The following is a 19,135-nucleotide window of genomic DNA, read 5'->3' as shown; positions in this document are numbered from 1 at the left end:
ATTCCCATTTGTCTCAGGGGCTCTGCAGTCCTGAGGTTTCAGGACTCTGGAATGTTAATGTCACTTTTATAACGTAATTTTCCCTCATTTTAGAAAATTTCTTAAATCTAATTTACTGCCGTGTGTGTTCACAATCCCCTTATTAAGACAGCCAGGCCCTCAAATCATTCCAGTTTATTGATTAAATGTTACAAGCCACGTGCACAGAGAACTCGATTTTGTTTTGGTAAAAGGTCACCAGGATAAGCCAACAATATTGCTTAGCTTCTTTGCTTTAATTGGGAAGACATTAAAGAAAAGGCTTTAGTATTTCAAGTAATACACAATAGGAATCAGGGTCCCTTACAATGCTTCCCATGTTGCATTTAATTTTGGATTCTGAACTGAGTGTGCCCAGAAGGGATTCTAATTTAAAGTAGAAAACTCCATGTAATAGCATTGCGTGGACCCATGCACCACACCAAGTGCACCAGCGGACGCAGGGTGCTTTGCACAACTATTCAAAGGAGCTGGTTGGGTGTATATCTCCTGTCTACATGCATGTTTGTACAAGCAAGTAGAAATCCATTGCAGCACCTGAAAACCAATTATGGCTTATTCATGATTATTCTTTCATAAATGGCTCATTTTGAGGCAAAATACTTAAATACACCCCATTTGCCTGCACTTATGCCCGTTATAGAGACCTCTAAATTATCCAGAGTCTATGAAGGAGATGCTTATTTTTAAAATCATTCATTCATCCCACAAATATTTAGTGACTGCTAGTCACTTCCAGCACCAGCCTCTGTTCCAGGAGCTGGAAATTGAGAAATGGCCAAAACAGACAAAAAGTTGAACCCTGAATCAATTCTATGAATCAAATTAATTAGTCAAATTCATTTCCTGATGGGATCACTTTGTACTGAAGGTTTGCTTAATAACCTTCCACTCCTGTATAAGAGTGAAGTCATTCTTGTCCTGGTTTTTAAGGTCATGTTTCATCAAGATTCCAGAAGTTCATTTTATTGGGTGAAATTTTATCTTTGACTCATGCTAACCTCCAAATGTATATCATGGACAGGAGATAGACCCTTTGTAATTGAGAATAATCACTGAAATGCAAAAATTTTATGAAAGAGAGGATACTATCTATATGAAAAGATGACATTATGTAGGCAAAGTCTTGGAAAGAGTAAACAAAAAGAGAAGAAGTGTTAGGAAGGGGTTGAGGACTCAAGAATGTGACCAGTGGTGTCGGCAGCAGGTCCTCAGGACCTACCATAAGCCCATTGAGTCAGGAACTGTGGGGCCAAACCCAACCCGTGTGCTGGAACAAGCCATCTAGGCAATTCTCATGGACCCTAGAGTTTGCATTGAAGATTCTTTCACTTCAAAACCCTTTTGTTGTGTAGTTGAAAGTACAACTCTTTCATAAAGCTTACAAGGTCCCAGAGAAGAGAAAGACCCATCTATTATTCAAGACAGATCCATGCAGGCAAATTTGAATGGGTGACTAAGGCAGTAATTTGAATTATTTGGATTCAGGAAGTTGCCTTCTCTGAATCAGAAATGCCTGACTTACCAACTCATTGGTCAACATTGGCATAGGGGTCCAGAATGTGTCTGTGTTTCTGGGGCTGGTGAACCCTAAGCCTCGTATTAAGTCGATCAAATCTCAAGCTCTGAAACTTGGTTGCAGGCCCACTTGCTGATGGAATCACAGCACATTAGAGAGGGTCACTGAAAGAATCAATCAGCTAACTTGGTTTTGCACAACAGCTTCCATGTGCTGGGCACTGGGCCTGGTGCTGCTGGAGAGGAGGGGGTGGACAGGACAAGGTGCCTCTGGCCCAGAAGTGACAGGGAACTTTCAAGCTTTCATCTGTGAACAAAAGCTCTCAGCACCCCAAGCTTTGTGCTTGATGACAATGCAAAGAACAAGAGATTTCAGTGGCCTGGGGCAATCAGGGACAGCTTTGCAGAAGCCACACAGTTGGGCAAAGGGTTGGTAGGAATCAATCATGTGGCTAGGGTGTGGATGTGGGAAAATCCACGGCATGTTTGAGTGAGAGTTCTGCCTGCATAGTTTAGTCATGGGAGTGAAGGTTGGAATCATCTGAGCCGGATGGAAATGGACCTTGGATAAGATCCCACGGACAAGATAGAACCATGAAAGTCTTTTCAGCAGGGATGCGCTGAGATAGAGATGGAGGTTGAAGACTGCAAGTTAGAAATAATTGTCTTCATTTGCCTCCTCCACCGCAATGAGTTAATCTAGACTTCCTCCAACAGTCATGAGTCACTCAGGCTGCAAAATGGGTCCATTTGTCAGTAAAGGGGAAAAGGTGACAACAGCTAGGAAAACGGAGAACAGCAGGATCCCAGTCAGAACCTGGCTCTGGAGTGAGAATGCACACGTGTGCTGCTCATAGATGAAAAATGCTTTCCTTGGGCCATCCATCATCATCATCATCCATGGAGACAGCTCCCTCATCTAGGGCACATTTCTCCTGAAGGGAGAGGCTGGACCCTGGGGATGCCATGATGCCCAGCCCTCTTTGGACAGTCACTTGTGATTGATGGTCTTGGGCTCTGGGCCTCTCCAGGATGAGTGTACAACGTGGCTGGGAGGTGTGGAGGGCAGGGAGGCCACTGCTCAGCCAGCAGAGAAGTGCAGGCAAAGCCTCTGAGTGACAGGGAAAAGTCTTGCCTACTTCCCTCATTCCTCTGCAAGCTCCTTGAAGATAGAATCATCTTCTTAACCTTGTCATCTCTCCTTTTCCCAGCAAGCCTGGCACACATTGGGTTTTTAGCTAATGTCTGTTGAATGAATATATGAACCTGACAGGTAGCACATAGAATTTTCTTCCCCTTCTCGATGCGCTTAAGTCAAACTTGTAAAAACCACAAGTGTTCTCAGATACCATCTAGTCCAAACACTTAATATGAAAATGGAGAGACTGAGGACCCAAGGGGAATAATAGCTTGCATAAAGACCCTGATAAATTAGTAAAGATTGTAGATTAGTATTATATTAATAATACCTTGTCTCCTGTAACACATGGGCTTCTTAAGGACTTTTTTTTCAAATGTAAGATCCAATGTGAATTGCTTCTTTCAGGTTTCTGTGTAATTATCATGCAATCAGTGAGGCCTTCTATGAAATCCAATTTAAGATAGCACCGCCTTTCCCTATACTCCCTGAATCCCACCTCACCACCTGGCATTCCTTTCTATCCCCTAGCCTCCCACCTGGTCCTCTCTATTCTTCTCTGGAACTCTTCTCACTGTCTGATATTCCAGATATTTTATGTATCTATATTTATTTTGTCTGCCCAGCCCCTAAGAACATGCTTTCCATAAGAACAGAGACCATTTCACTCTAAGAATAGAGTGAATCTCTATATTACTTACAACATAGCTGGTACATAGCCGGCATTTAGTACTCATACACTCACTGAGGGAAGAAACTAAATTAATTTTCCGCAATGCAAACCATTCCCTGAGCATCTTGGTCAATTATGCTTTATTTCTGTACACAATTTAGTGATTATACCATGACATTGATTCCTAGGGACTGGAAGATTTGACGGTGAGCCCCTCCAGCTGTCATTAATTGGGATGACATCTGGCAGGTTGGGGCAGAAGATGCCTAAGTATGATAGGGCATTCTGATTTTCTTTGTATTATCTGCCTCTCCTACTGGGCTGAGAGAGCCTGGAGGACTGAACTGTGTCATATTCTTTGCTGAGCCCCAGCACAAAGTAGAGGGCATGGTAAACTCCAGATCAGGGTGGTCCATTAGAACCTCAATGGTGATGGAAATGCCAGTGTCAGTGCTGATGGAATGGTAGCCACTGACCCCATGTGGTTAAGAAGCCCTTGAGTGTGACCAGTGCAGCTGGTAAACCAAACTTTTCATTTTCCTTTCACGTCAGTTAGTTTTGAGTGTGAACAGCCACATGTGGCTAAAGGCTACTACTGCATTGCCCAGAGTGGCTCTAGATTTTCAATATGTTTCCTGAACAAATAACTGCAACCAATTTTAATTGAAAAACTCCATTGTTTATAAAGTAAACACCTCAGTAATCTGGAGTAGTTGAGTAAAAGACTTAGCAATTAAAAGTGAGAATTGTTGATTGTTTAAAATAATTGCTTTTTTGCCAATTCCAAGCAGATACTTGATGTTTTTCCTTCTGGCATAATCAGTACACAGAAATCTAAATTCTTTTTACATCATTCAGTATTAAACAGTGCGGTATTTCCCACGACCTTTTATATTCTTCTGGATCATGATTATGAATAGTGCAGTTTTTGAATGTACCAAAACGCGTTTAATTACTCAGTTATATATTGTTAGACGTCTGTGTTGATGTCAGCTTTTTTCCTAATATAAACAAAAGTGTAAGAAATACTCCTTTACATCACTCTTTGTGTAGACTCTGGTTCTTTATTTTGGCTAAAATAATGTAAGAGCAACAAAGGATAGAAGTATTTCTAAGCCCTCAGAAACTCAGGGACATAGTTTCCATAACATCCTCACACCCTCTACTACCCCCTTTGATGGAACTATCAAATGGGTTTGTCCTGGGGAGTCCTAAATGGATGGCCCCAGGCATGGGCCCTTTGAAGCTGTTGCAAGAGTCCTTACAGCAGAAGCTTCGGGATTTGCATAGGCATTCCTTCCACCACACCTGAGTCTGGATAAATGCTACACAGCTAGAAGGATATGTAAAACCAAAGGGGCTTAACTAAGACAGAGGCATGTTTCCTTCTCATGTAAAAGTCAAAGGGGAGTCCTACCATCCTGTAAATGTAGCTTCTAAGATTGCTCCAATCAGCGATAGCTACCAAAAGCAGATAGCAGAAAGGTGTATATAGGACCCAGGATAAGAATTCTGGAGATGACCTGGGAATTGCTTGCATCCCTTCCACCTTCTTTACACTGGCCAGAAACCAGCCTCTGGCCACAGGAAGCCTAATTATCAAGTCCTGTTAACTATACATCCTTAATATGATTATAACTCAGATCTGTCCACTTATCTGTATCCTGACTGCCATTGTCTTCTTTCTGGCCCTACTCATCTTTTGCACAGATTAGCCTAACAACCTTCGAATCGGTCCTCATTCTCAATCTTTTCTTCTTCTGATCCATCCCCCACATGTAGAGCCGGCAAGATCCTTTTGAAATGTGGATCTGATCACATCACTCCTCTGCTTAAAATGTTAAGTGGCGAAACATTGACTTTAAAGAAAAGAAATTTTAAAAGCCAAACACCTTCCAATGACATCCAAGGCCTTTCTTTTCGACCCTGCCCAATTATCTCGCCTCATATTGCTCAGATGTCTGGGATGTAGCCATGTTGGCACATATTTGGTCTTTTAAGGGTGGAAGAAATGGGAGCTAAGAGCTGAGACTGACAGCTAACTTCTCTGGGATATGAAGTGAGAAAACACATGTGTTTTCTATCACTCTAACAAAATTCACCATTTGTCCTCTCTTCAAACATATGTGGAAACTACCTACTTGAGGGCTACGGTTTCCTAGGGCTTCCAGAACCCCAGCTCTTTACTCCATAGGACTTGCTGGGATTTTAGAGATTACCTGTGGTGAGACATATGTCCCATCAGGGTTCATTCCTGAGACCAGCTTGTGCAACTGACCTGACGTACCCTCACAGAATATAAAGTAGGGTTTCATGTATATTGATTTTTATATGCAGGTCTCTGGTATTATTTCAAACAAAAGAGGGTTCTAAGGGGCAAATGTGGAAGATATTTCTCACTGCTCACTAAAATGATTCTGGGAAAATAATGATTCCTCTCTGTGCTTCAGTTTCACCGTATTTAAAATAAGGCGAGTAGAATGATCTCAAAGCTTTGTTTCAGCACCCTAAGGAGATCAATTCACTCAACGGTCATTTTTGTTTAATTTTAAGGGCCCAATATGTGCCCAAATCCATTCTATATCTTGAGGATAATGTGTTGTAAAAGATGGACAAAGACTGATCCAATAAGGATGATATTCTCGTTAGGAGTGGAGTGGTCAAATAGACACACATTCCCACAAATAATACAGAAGAAATCTGATGGTGATGGGTGATGGTGGCTATGCAGAGAACAGTTAGTGGGTGGTGAGATAAAATGAAAGACTGTCTCTGAGTGACATTTAGGCTAAAAGGCAACTATGGCAAGATCAGGAAGAAAACATTCCATGCAGAGAAGTCATCAGAAGCACTGAGCTTGGTGTGTTTCATGGAAAGAAAGAGACTTAGCGGGGTGCCTGGGTGGCTCAGTGGGTTAAGCCTCTGCCTTCGGCTCGGGTCATGATCTCAGGGTCCTGGGATCGAGCCCTGTGTCGGGCTCTCTGCTCACCAGGGAGCCTGCTTCCCTCTCTCTCTCTCTCTCTGCCTGCTTCTCTGCCTACTTGTGATCTCTGTCTGTCAAATAAATAAATTTTTAAAAAAAATCTTAAAAAAAAGAAAAAGAAAAAAAGAAAGAGACTTAGGGAGAGAAGTGAGCTTGGAAATGGTCTTAGAAGAGGTAGAGAAGTTTGTTTGGGGCCAGATCATGTAGGATACTTATACCAGAGTCAGAGATTCATCCTAAGTGCTATCAGGAGATCCTGGACGAACTGAATCTTGGGGAAGACCCTTATTTCAGTTTTCAAAATACCACTCTTGGAATTGTATGGAGTACAAAGTGGAAGTGGAAAGAGACGCTATTGAGGCCATCATTGTAGCAGTCCAGGAGGGAGCTCGTGGGGGCATGGGTTAGAACGGTAGTAGTAGGTGGAGAAATGTGCCTACATATAAAATGTACTCATGGAGTGGTTGCAGAGAATGAGTAAAAGAAAGGGACAGGATAGGCTGGGTGGCTTAGTTGGATGAATGACTGACTCTTGGTTTCGTGATCTTGGGTTATTATCTCAGGGTTGTGAGATTGAGCCCTGAGTGGAGACACATGCTTTGGGCTCTGTACTCAGCACGGGGTCTGTGTAGGATTCTGTCCCTCTCCCTCCCCTTCTATCCCTTCCTTCGTGCATGCGCAGACTCCAGCTTGCTGTCTCTTTCTCTCTCTCAAATGAATAAACAAATAAAATCTTAAAGAAAAGTAGAAGGTATCAACTAACTAAGGTGGGGTCATTTTCTAAACTTAGGAATGGAGAAGAGGTTTTTGGTTTTGAACATGTCACCTTTGAGAAACCCATTACATCTATAAGTGTAATATCAGGGAGGCGGCTGAGCAAGATCATTGCTAGAGATGTAAGTTTGGAAACCAACAGAAAATGAGTAGTTTTGCAAGCTGCAGACTGAAGGAGGTCATGTAGCAGAGAGCATAAACAGAGAAGACAGTGGGTCCTTTAGCTTTGGGGCACTCCCTCATTTAACGATTTGGTAAAGGAGAATGATCCAGCAAAAGACACTCACATGGAACAAGGGAAAAGGTAGGTGAAAAATCAGGGAGTGTTTCCATTAAAGCAGAGAAAGAAAGTGTTTCCAAAATGAGGTCATTTGTCCTGACGGCTTCTGAGAGGTCACTTAAGGCCCAAACCTTGAAGGAGCTATTGGATGTGACAACATGGAGGCCATCAGTGATGTTGTCTAAAGCAACCTCAGGGGTATGGGGGCACAGAGTAGAAATCACAGAAGATTAAGGATAGACATTGGCATGAGGAGGATGGTGGAGAAAGCAGTTAAGTAAAATTGTTGTGCACTGGAGCAGAGATATGCTGGGGATATGGAGATGAAGGGAGAAATGACAGCGTGGTTGTAAGATGATGGCTCTGATGCTGTAGGGAAAGAGAAGTTGCTGGTGGAGGAGAGTGAGAATTATTTGAGAAGAGAAAACTCAATTGCCAAGTGGAGGCAAGGTTTAGTATGCAAGTTTGGGTGTTGTCCTTGGACAGAAGCAGGCACCCTTCTTCCAAGGTGACAGAGGAAGACAGAAAGTGTGGGCGTTGATACAGGAGGATGAGAAGTTGTGGGAAGACAGATGAGTTCAACTATAATAACCTTTCTTTTTCAGTGAGTCACTGGGCACATCATGGAAAATGAGTAGATGGGGAAGCAGGCACAGTAGGGATGAGCCCAGATGAGGAGAGCCCATCTAAGGAACAGATTAAAGGTTTTCCTCATTCCTTCTCATTATTTATTTAAAATAAAACCAACAATGTGTTCAGGATCTAAATAACTGCCAGGTCTTTCTCATATATTACATCTAATTATCCCAACCTCAATCTTAAAGGGCAGATATTGTCTCCACTTTCCAGAAATGTGGGCTCAGCTTGATTAAATAACAGCAAGACCTTGTCTTTCTTCAACATCCTTACTATTTGAAGACTCACTACCAAGTGAGAATGCTGGCAAGGTCAGAGTTTTCGACTCAATTCACGGCCACAGGCATTTCTGACTACCTACCATGTGTTAGGTTTCAGACTTCCAGGGCCCACTTTTTAACCTCTGATGATGCCTCCCCTGTACCCGTTTCTAATCACTGTCCATGACGAATCCAGGCTGTAGGAGCACAGCTGTGACTAAGCTACAGCCCTCTTTTCAGAGAGCACAAGTAAATGAGCAGAAAGAGGGGTGTTATTACCCATGGAGTGGTGGACACAGGCTTGCGGGGTTCAGTGAATATTCCCAGAGGAGAGACAGCCAAGCTCCTGGCCCTGTGGCTACTTTGCCTCACTAACTATCTCCTCTTCCACACAGCCCATTCATGGTGGCTGTGTGCCAACCTTCATTGGTCTTTCACTGGGAGCCCCCATTCCACTCTCGAGGGAGTCACCACCCTAAAAAGTTAACACAGTCACTGAACCCCAATCATTGATCCTTAACCTGGAAGACCCTTTCTTCCCAATTCCCATATGGTTTCCTTCTCCATGCTCTTCAGGTCTCAGTTCAGGAGTTAAAATTTTGCTGGGATGTCTTCTTGTCTTGCTGATACTATTCTCTGAAAACACGAACACCCTATCTTCATCCCTGCACCACCGAGACCCACAGGACTCATCAGTACCTCTGCCTAAACCTCAACACCCAGCATGGAAATTGTGTGATCTCCACCTCCTTCACTGCACTGCCAATTGCTTGATACTGGAAAGGGGTCTTGGTGATTACTAAGAGTCATACCAGAATAAGTAGGAGCCCCATATATGTTTATGAAATAAAGAAGAAAAGAACAATCCAACAATGTTTATGGTTCTTCCAAACTTGCTTTGTACTCTTAGTCTCCAGCCCTTTGAATATACTATTCCATCTACTGAAGTACTCTTTTCCCTTCTCCATCTTTTGCCAAGTCCATTTGCACACTCTTATTCTTCCCAAGACTCAGAAAATCTGTGGTGTGCCACAGCGTGCCACTGTTTCTCAGTGAAACCAGTCTCTTAAAGAAAGTACCACCTTGTTATAAACTATCCCTGGACGATTTTGTTTGGGATCCTTGGAGAAAGTGGGTTTTATTAAAGTGGTTTTGAACATGGAGTTTCAGTTCTGTTAGGCTACTGTTGCAGAAGTTTGGATGTGCATTCCAGAAGGTCAAGGATCTTTTAAGTGTCAGTACATACTTCCCTTCCCCCACCAATCACTCCCTTGAGAATTTTCTATTTTACAAAGCATTTTTTTTTTTAAATAAACCTACACTTCTGAACCAATTCATCTGCAATTTGCTATACTTCATAGGGCTCAAAGCCCCCGCGTGCCTAAACTACTAGGAAAGATTTCTGGACACGTCAATAAAAGTGTTCTAATGAACAACAGCTGCAAAGAACATGTCTTTAAATAAATTGATTCCAAATTTCCCTGTATGTTTCTGTGATTTTTTCCTTTTTAAATGGGTACCACCGACTTCAAACTTGGCTATCTAAAAAAAGCTGAAGGAAAAATATCATATATTATTTCAAAAAATTTTCATTGTCTTGCTTTTCTTCACCATTCTTTGTTTGAAGAGGTTAATATGCATTCACACTGATCACCTCACTTCTGCTGGTAATAGCTCTTTGGAGCAAATGGAGGCAAGTTCTGTATCTTCCCCATTTTGAATTTGGTACAGAAAATTTACAGACTTGTCCAGAACAGGAATCAGGATTAAAACTCAGGTCTCCTGATCTCAAGGATTATGTTCAGCCCCTGGCCTACATTGTTTCTTAAAACAAAATGAAATCTATCCTTCCCACCAGCAGAGAGCATGTATGATGAACATGTTTAGGCTCCAAGAACTTCACATTTAACATATAAGAGTAGAACTAGGTTCAGAGTTTGTTTTCAGTTATAAAATAAATGAGATCTGAACTTTTTCCTCCAAGGAGTAAACTTTACAATTTAATAATGCCCCAATTTTTGTATCAATCACTAACCATCTAAAATTGCATTTAAGCTTTCAATTTATTTAAACTTTTAAAATAATGAACTTGTTTTACTAATCATCAGGAAATAAAGAAGTGGCACTTGGAAGAGGACTGTGACAAATACTTCATTTTGGGTTTGAGCAGCGTAGCGGCTGTTTTTTTTGTTTGTTTGTTTTTGTTTTTGTTTTGTTTTGTTTTTTTTTTTTTTTCTTGCACAGGAGGCTAGAAATCAAAATTTGGCTCTCCAGCCACATGATTTCCCCCTCTCTGATCTACTACCCTGGACATCTGGGTTTCCTGTGGATTGTGTTCAATCAGCAATGTTAAGGTAGTAAATATTTCATCATCAAGGTCTCCTCTTTTATTCTTCCTAAATGGAAGGGGAGAGAGCACGGGAGATTCCTACCTTGAAAATTCCCCTTCTGTCACCTTGTACATGTTGCCTTTTACCATTTGAAAAAGCAGTTTGTGACACTGTTTTGCTCGAGAAAAGACAAATGCATCATAGTGGGAGGTAGTGGGGAGGGGGGAAGGGTTGAATTAGGACCCAGAAATTGTTGAATAGAACAAAATGAAAAGCTGTTCCCAATTTGAAAAGTGAGTTGACGTCTGTTACTCTGGTATGTGGTAAAACATGTTTTTCATCTAAAACATAATAAAAGCTACAAGCATTTTACACTAGGCATTAAGGGCTGCATCTTTAAGGGAACATCTTTTCATTTAGAGCACGTACAAAGTTCTCTATTTGATGATACCTTTGAACGTTTTATTTTTACGGTAGATGAAATATCCCCTAGTCCTGGCAAATCCTAAATGAATTGACAAAAACACCTTTGCAGAAATGACTGTGAGGGGTGTATTGCCATTGCATTTTTTTTCATACATTTCTATAAAATTTCTGTTCAAGCTGAGTGTGGGCCTGGACAACATCATCAGGAGAGCGTTAACAGAGGAGCGAGCTTCCATGACACACAAACGAACAAGAGGACCTTTAGGCTTAGGGTGGGTGAAGGTTTTGAGGTAATAGTGAAAGGGAGGTAAGGGAGCAAGGAAATCACTCTTTTTTTCTGTTAAGATTTTATTTATTTATTTGAGAGAGATCATGAGTGTGGGGCAGAGGGGAGATGGGTGTGGAAAGGGAGAAGCAGACTCCTTGCTGAGCAGGGAGTCCAATGTGGGGCTTAATCCCAGGACCCTGAGACCATGACCTGAGCCAAAGCCAGACATTTAGCCAACTGAGCCACCCATGACCCTCCACGTGTCATATGCTTCATCGTAGAGGATGAAGAGGTCAAATGGTCAAATGGAAAAAGGACCCGGGGCGCCATCCCAACACAGAGTTCCACAGTCCCTAAAGGGTCCATTCGCATATATTACATCAATGGTACCCCCTAGAGCTGTACAAATGTAGTGTCCCTATTGAGAAGAATGACAAAAAGTTTTAACATCTGTTGTGTGGAATAAGAAAGACAAATGTCTAGGGATTTATTTTTAGAATTCCTTCTTAGTCTCTTTCTCTGCCAATTCCTTCTTCACCTGTCTCCCTCCTTGCTCTAGCCTTATTGGGGTATAATTGGTACCTGTTGCTTAAATACTGGTGTTCTCTTGGGTCCCAAAGAGGTTTACTTCCCTTCCATCCTGTTTTCTCTTCCTACATATACTCATCCACATGCACAATTTTAACTACTATCCACAGAGTAAATGGATATGTCTGGACTTACCTCTCCAGGAAGCTTCAGGTCTGTCTATCCACCTGCCTCAAGAATATTCTCGGGGTCCTATCTTCAACATTGCTTCAATTCAATCCATGATCAATCTAATTATCCTGCTCTTCTTTCTATATACCCCATCGTCAAATAAGAGTCGTCTGGAGCCTTAGATGAAAATCCTGGGCATGATCCTAATCTGTTTCCTGCCCTGTACCCTGAAAATGATTAACAGTCAGGCCTAGGAAATTCCTCTTACCACCCCTTCTTCACACGTTTGGCTGTCAGTTTAGGTGCTTGCCTCATCTGCTAATCTGCCTGGGGTTCTCCAATCTATTTATGATTTACACATTTATACATAGTAGCATTTTATGCTTAATGGCTGGCACATAGCTGACATTCAGTCATTGTTGTTCGAACCACAACTAAATTAATGATGTTTGTACTATGTTTTTTTTTAATTTTATTTTTTTATTTGACAGACAGAGATCACAAGTAGGCAGAGGGGGGGGCAGAGAAAGGGGGAGGGAAGCAGGCTCCCTGCTGAGCAGAGAACCTGATGTGGGCTTGATCCCAGGACCCTGAGATCATGACTTGAGCCGAAGGCAGAGGCTTAAACCACTGAGTCACCCAGGGGCCGGAGTATGGTGTTTCTTATGTGTCCATAGCCAAGAATATTAATTGACAATTAGGTAACATTCTTTCAATATGTGTTTACTGAGCACCTGAGTAAATATACTTTCTCTTGACCCTCCATGTGTTATATGCCTTTTTGTAGGGCATGAAAAAATATCTAAAAATAAAGGTTTCATGTTAAAAATAGAATTCATGTTAAGAATACAAGATGCAAAAAGCTAGAATAATGACCAATAAAAATAATAATTCGAATCAAAAAGAAAATGTTTTGTATTAGTACGACCAAAGCCATCCAGAGATAAGAGATTCTTGAGATTAGAAGTAGCCATGCAGCTCTGTGGAAGGAGGCAGAGCTAAAGAAAAGATAGGATTTTTAGATGAGTGGAAGCAGGAATGGGAGGGTATTTCGCAGGAGACTCTCTTGAGTGGGAATATAAAGACAGCCAAGATTGATGTCTGGCACTGTTAGGCACTGGAGCAGTGGCAACATGTGTGCTAAAATGATAAAACTAACAGTGCGTTGATATTTTGGGGAGAGACAAACATCATAGAGTAAAAGAGCTTTGGTACTGGACAATTTGGCTTCCAACTCAAGCCCATTATTTGTTAACTAGGTGACTGAAAGAAAAAAAACTGAAAAAAATCCCTGCTCACTGCTTCATGCGGTAGGTATACAAAGGGTTCTGCAGGGCACCCAAGTTTGGAAAACATTGATTTGGTCTGACTCCATTACTGTTTCGAGGCATAAACCAAGAACTATGTCCAATTTACTATGTTTTTATAATTAATTATCATGGCATTTACAAATTACCTATAACCCTCAAGCTAATACAGTGATTTTATGCACATGGGCACATACATATAACAGTATTCTAAACTGTTAAAAGTATCCATGGGAAATGCTATTCTAATCAAAGTGTGTCAACTATAGTGTTTTCAATGCACTAAAACATTTGGTTGCTTAAAGAAAACCCATACTGAATATTCTATCAAGTAAAGAATTCTTTTTTTAAGTTAAGTAATTTAACTTAATTACAGGTCAGAATTTTAAAAGTTTACAATTTTTAGATTTTATTTTTTAAAAGATTTTATTTATGTATTTATTTATTTATTTATTATTTATTTGAGAGAGAGCGAGAGCTTGAGAGGAGAGAGGTCAGCGGGAGAAGCGGACTTGCCATGGAGCTGGGTGCCCAATGTGGGACTTGATCTTGGGACTCCAGGATCATGACCCAAGCCGAAGGCAGTCGCTCGACGGCCTGGTGGCATGGCCACCCAGGTGCCTATGTATTTTTTAGATTTTAGATGTTTCTTTTTTTCTTTTTATCTGAAAAAATACAGGGAAAAAGCTTTTGCCTTTTTGAGTAAGCTTCCATCTTCATGGTAATGCGAAATTTGTTTTCCTCACAAATACTTGGTCTAAAGGAAATTTTATAAACACTTAATTGGAATTAAATTGAAAATAAAATTTTAAAAGATTTTGTAGCCTAAAAGGAAGCATGGCATGGTGTTAAGAAAATGGGCCTTGAATTTTCACAAGACTGTGTTGAAATTCCAGCTTTGTGCTTTAAAATTTTGTGGCCTGGGGGACCTTTATTTTCATCTGTTTCTTCTTATGAAAGCAATACTACTATTCCATTATTCTAAAGAAGACATTGATGCATCTAAAGATTCTACAACTTTCCAAAAGTTGCAAGTTTACATTCATATAAAGTATTAAACCGATGGTTAATAGCTGAGTAATTTTGACCATATTAATTATGTTCTATGAGATGGGGAGGAAATACCTACATTCTTTAAATTTAAAATAAAATAAGACATGAAAGTACCTACCAGAAAGGCTGACACAGGATGTTATTTGTGCAGTGCCCTCCCCTGAACATGTTTATTCCTGATAGAGGTTCTGGGACTTACAAAAGAGAGCAGAGAAGAAGTCAAGGAAAATCATAGTAATAACTCAATGGCACAGGGTGAAAAAGGGAGTCTCAGAGTCTCAACATTTTTTTAAAGATTTGGTTTATTTAACAGAGAGAGAATGAGCAGGATGAAGGGCCAGAGGGAGAGGGAGAGGCAGACCCCCCGCTGAACAGGGAACCTGACATGGGGCTCAATCCCAGGACCCCGAGATCCTGACCCCAGCTGAAGGCTGATGTTGTACCCACTGAGCCACCCAGGTGCCCCTCAGAGCCTCAACTTTTCTTTCTTTCTTTCTTTTTTTTTTTTTTAAAGATTTTATTTATTTATTTGACAGACAGAGATCACAAGCAGGCAGAGAGGCAGGCAGAGAGAGAGGGGGAAGCAGGCTCCCCGCTGAGCAGGAAGCCCAATGTGGGGCTCAATCTCAGGACCCTGAGATCATGACCTGAGCCAAAGGCAGAGGCTTAACCCACTGAGCCACCCAGGCACCCAAGAACCTCAACTTTTGAAAATGCCTTCTAGCCATAGGCATAAGGACTCCTTGACACCAGGTCTCTTTTACCCACGGTGAGGGCAACCTGGCTCCTGGCACAGCATCACAGCTGCTGTTTCTTTGAGTTCTTTGCCAGCCTATCAGCTCCAAATTCAGCCACCATTCTCTTTTGTGAAAATATGGAGAAGTCCTTTTTCTCTTGCTATCTAGCGTAATGTTAAATCTTCGTCAGATATTGCAGGAAGAAGGAGTGACCCCTGCTTTGAGTGTGCTCTCTCAGCTGACTCTCTCAGTGACTCCTGCATCACTCCCGGCCCTGTCAGTCACACTTTTCCTTGTGGCTGGCCTTTGTGGGGCAGAGATTTGCCCGTCCCTGGCTCTGGGAATATGTGCGGCTCCTGACCGCTGCAGCCTGGAGCACACCAGCAACCATTAGCCTTCAGCAGCCTATTGCTTTCCCAAGTGATCCCCTCGAGGGATTTTATAGCACAGCACCCCCAGAAAGTCACTTTCCCTGGAGAGCAGATCGGTATGCCCCACGGGAACTCAGCTGCCACCCTGTGAGCCTTGACCATGCCCTTCAACAAGGACTGGATCTCAGCCTTTGGGTGGGAGGGTCTTGCTCTGGCCCCCTATTGGAGTTCTACAGAGAGTGGTTTCCCCCCATAGCTGTGATTCCTGTGTGCTTCAGAGTTCTTCTTATTTATGAGCTAATTCTTCATTACTTCAATCCCTTGTTATGGCTATTAATTCTATTAGATTTTTCCTATGCAAATTACAGTGTGGTTCCTGTCTTGCGATTGGACTCTTGCTGATGGAGGTTCTCACATTTGCCATTATATAAGTAATGTTTAAGAAGGTCTCTTGACCAAGGTCCTGGGGTGGCTCAGTCTGTTGAATGTCCAGTTCGGTTTTGGCTCAGGTCATGATCTCAGGGTTGTGAGATTGAGCCCTGCACTGGGCTCTACACTAGGCATGGAGCTTGCTTAAGATTCTCTCTCCCCCCACCACCTTGTATGTATATGTATATGTATGTGTGTGTGTGTGTGTGTATTTGAGGAAAGAAAAAAATAAAAAAGAGGTCTCAGGACCAAAATCCTGGGCTGGTAGAAAACAGTTAGGCTCACAGCAAAGCCACAAAGCAAAATAGTTAATAGTAGATATTACTAGCAGTTTCTATGACTCCCTCAATGCAGTGACTTTCTAGCTTTTTGGGGAAAAGGAGAGAATTGAATTCTGTTTCTCAGGATGATTAGGTTCTTTGCTTAGTTTATGTCTCAACACTAATTTACCTTGATCTGCTTCCTTGTTTTTTTGTTTGTTTGTTTGTTTGAAGATTTATCCATCCATTTGAGAGACACAGAGAGAGAGAGAGAGAGAGAGAGTACGGTAGGGAAGGGTAGAGAGAGAGAATCTCAAGCAGAATCCCCACTGAGCACAGAGCCCTATACAGGGCTTGATCCCAGACCCTGAGATCATGACCTGAGGTGAAATCAAGAGTCAGACTCTCAACTGGCTGAGCCACCAAGGTGCCCAGATCTGCGTCTTTGTTAAAAGGGAGGAAGTTAGCAGGAAACTCTAAACAAAAACTCAGTGGCCTAAGGGTATTAAAGCACACTCTCTGGGCTCTGTAATTCCAGCTGGCCATGTCTTTTGGCCACTGAGAAAATCTGGCTTTGCATTTCAATAAAATCTTGAAATTAAATTACTTTCAGCAAATTTTAAAGTTGGAAAATTTTGTCATACAGAGTGAGTAAATCATTGTAAAATGCTCTAAGTACCTCCTAGTTTTCATTTCTGTGGCATTGAAATAATCCATATAGATTTTCCTGGCTCTTCCAGGAGTGAATATGCCAATGTACTCTGATTAAATCATTGGAAAATGTAAGGAAAATCCCTTCTTTTGGAAATAAGTTTATTGGGGCAAATTGTCATCATAAGAGATCTATAGGGATTTTATATTTAGAAAAGCAAAGTAAAAAAATAAAATTGTTTCATTCTCTCTTTAAATTGTTAAGTCCATCATCCTACGTAGTCTCAAGAAACGATTAAATAGAAAATACAGAAATGTATGATTTTCCAGATAAAAACTTGATAGGGCTAGAAAGAACAAGGGCTGGGTCTTTTGTTTCTAAATACCCACTTCAGTGTAAAATACTGAGTCTCTATTGGAGGAATATGTATGGTAACTCAATTAAAACCATTTATTTGATAGTGATATTTTCTTTCAGTTGGAGGATTGGAGTATAATTTAAACTTTGGAAAGTTTAAATTCCAACTGCTCTATCATTATATGACTTATTTCCTTCCCAAATATTTTTAATTAGAAAATTTCTAAAATTCATCATATAATATCTAGGTTTTTCCCTGTGCCCATCCCATTCTTTCAATACAAGATTGGATCTGCTTTGAAAAAAAAAAGGGCTCTTTCAGGCCACATTATCACTAGTAAGAACATTTTTAAACAATATAAAGCAAGCACAGCTAAATTTCAATATAAGGGTTATTTAGTGCAAGAATCCAGGCTTGCAATCTTGAAAAGAGCAAGGTCCAACAAGCTATTGAGTTATTTTAAAAATGTTAAATTATATGAGTATCTCTTCCTTATGAAGGAACAAATGCACATAAAGTATTTTCAGATTTAAATTTGAAGTAATGATTTTTTAAGTGCTTAAAAAGATAAACCCTTAGCTACTGCTTTTTAAATATTTATTCACATAAGTCCTTTATATATATGACATCACTAAATATGATTTCTATTTTACCAGTTTAGAAATTGAGGCTCAGAGAGGTTAAGAAATTTCCCGAAAAACATATAGCTGGGAAGTGGTAAGAATGATATCTAAAAAATATGCACATCCCCACTATTCTACATTGCTTTTTTTAATCTTTTTTTACTTTTTTTCATTCCATTGCCAACATGAATCCTTTAGGACCATAGTGATTGACTCTGTACTTTAGGGGAAATTGCTTTTTCTTGAGGAAGGTTTTTAAATTTTAAAGCAATGAAATTAGAATACAAAGAGTTCAGGGGTGCCTGGGTGGCTCAGTTGGTTAAGTGTCTGATCTTGATTTTAGTTCATGTCAGGTCATGATCATCAGGGTCAAGGGACTGAACCCCGCTTCTGGCTCCACACTCAGAGTGAGGGTGTACTTGTCCCTTTCCCTCTGCTCCTCCCCTGCTCTCTCTCTTTCTTTCTCTCTTCCTCCCTACCTCTAAAATAAACATATAAATGATTTAAAAAAAAATAGAGTTTTAATTACTACCCCCCCCCCCACTTTTTAGCTTATTTTTCAATTAGCTTGTCCAGTTTGGTAATCACACAAATGTGTAAATGTGTAGTCTATACTAGAAAAATCTGACCAATCTCTCTCTTCTCTGGAGGAGCATTTCCAGTTCATCATTTTAAAAAGTTAATACATGCTTTCGTTTTACGTTAAAAAATATTTCTGTTTCAAGATATATTGACTTTTCTAATGCAGCTTTGAGCCCTGCTTGAAACAGTCATTGCCTGGAAGCCTTAAGAAGTTTTAATGCAACTTCCAAATGGGTCTCACCCTACTAGGGAGTAGTTTTGGCACTGGGAGAATTTGGCTCAGCAGATTTCATCAGAGTCCCAGCTCAGGAAGTCAATTAGCTTGGAAAGATGAAACATCTGAAAATGTAAATTATTAGTTCAGTTGCAACTCTATGTGTTACATGTGTAGAAATACAAAAAAAAAAACATTTGTTCAAAAGATTTATCGTGAGCTGCCACACTGGACAGCATGAACACTTAGATATGCTTACATAAACACATGAGTCACCTTTTATAAAATACAACTTTCCATGTAAGCAAGCTATTGATGAATGTGGAGTCTAAGACACTTTCTCTTTGGCTGTTGTAAAATTTTCTACAAATGATAAGAAAGAACATCTTTAAATGCAATAAGTTCAAGAAAATAACTTGTCACCGAGGGGAGTGGAAGCCAAGGGGTCCCAACATCCCTCACTCCCATGTCCTAATGCAGGCACGTTTGCCAGAAAGCCTTCACTGTCTGAGGTGAGTCAAGGGT

Source organism: Mustela erminea, chromosome 7 (genome assembly GCF_009829155.1).
Source record: "Mustela erminea isolate mMusErm1 chromosome 7, mMusErm1.Pri, whole genome shotgun sequence".
Classification (NCBI taxonomy): domain Eukaryota; kingdom Metazoa; phylum Chordata; class Mammalia; order Carnivora; family Mustelidae; genus Mustela; species Mustela erminea.
The sequence above is the reverse complement of the archived record's forward strand: the minus strand, read 5'-3'. Positions refer to the sequence as shown.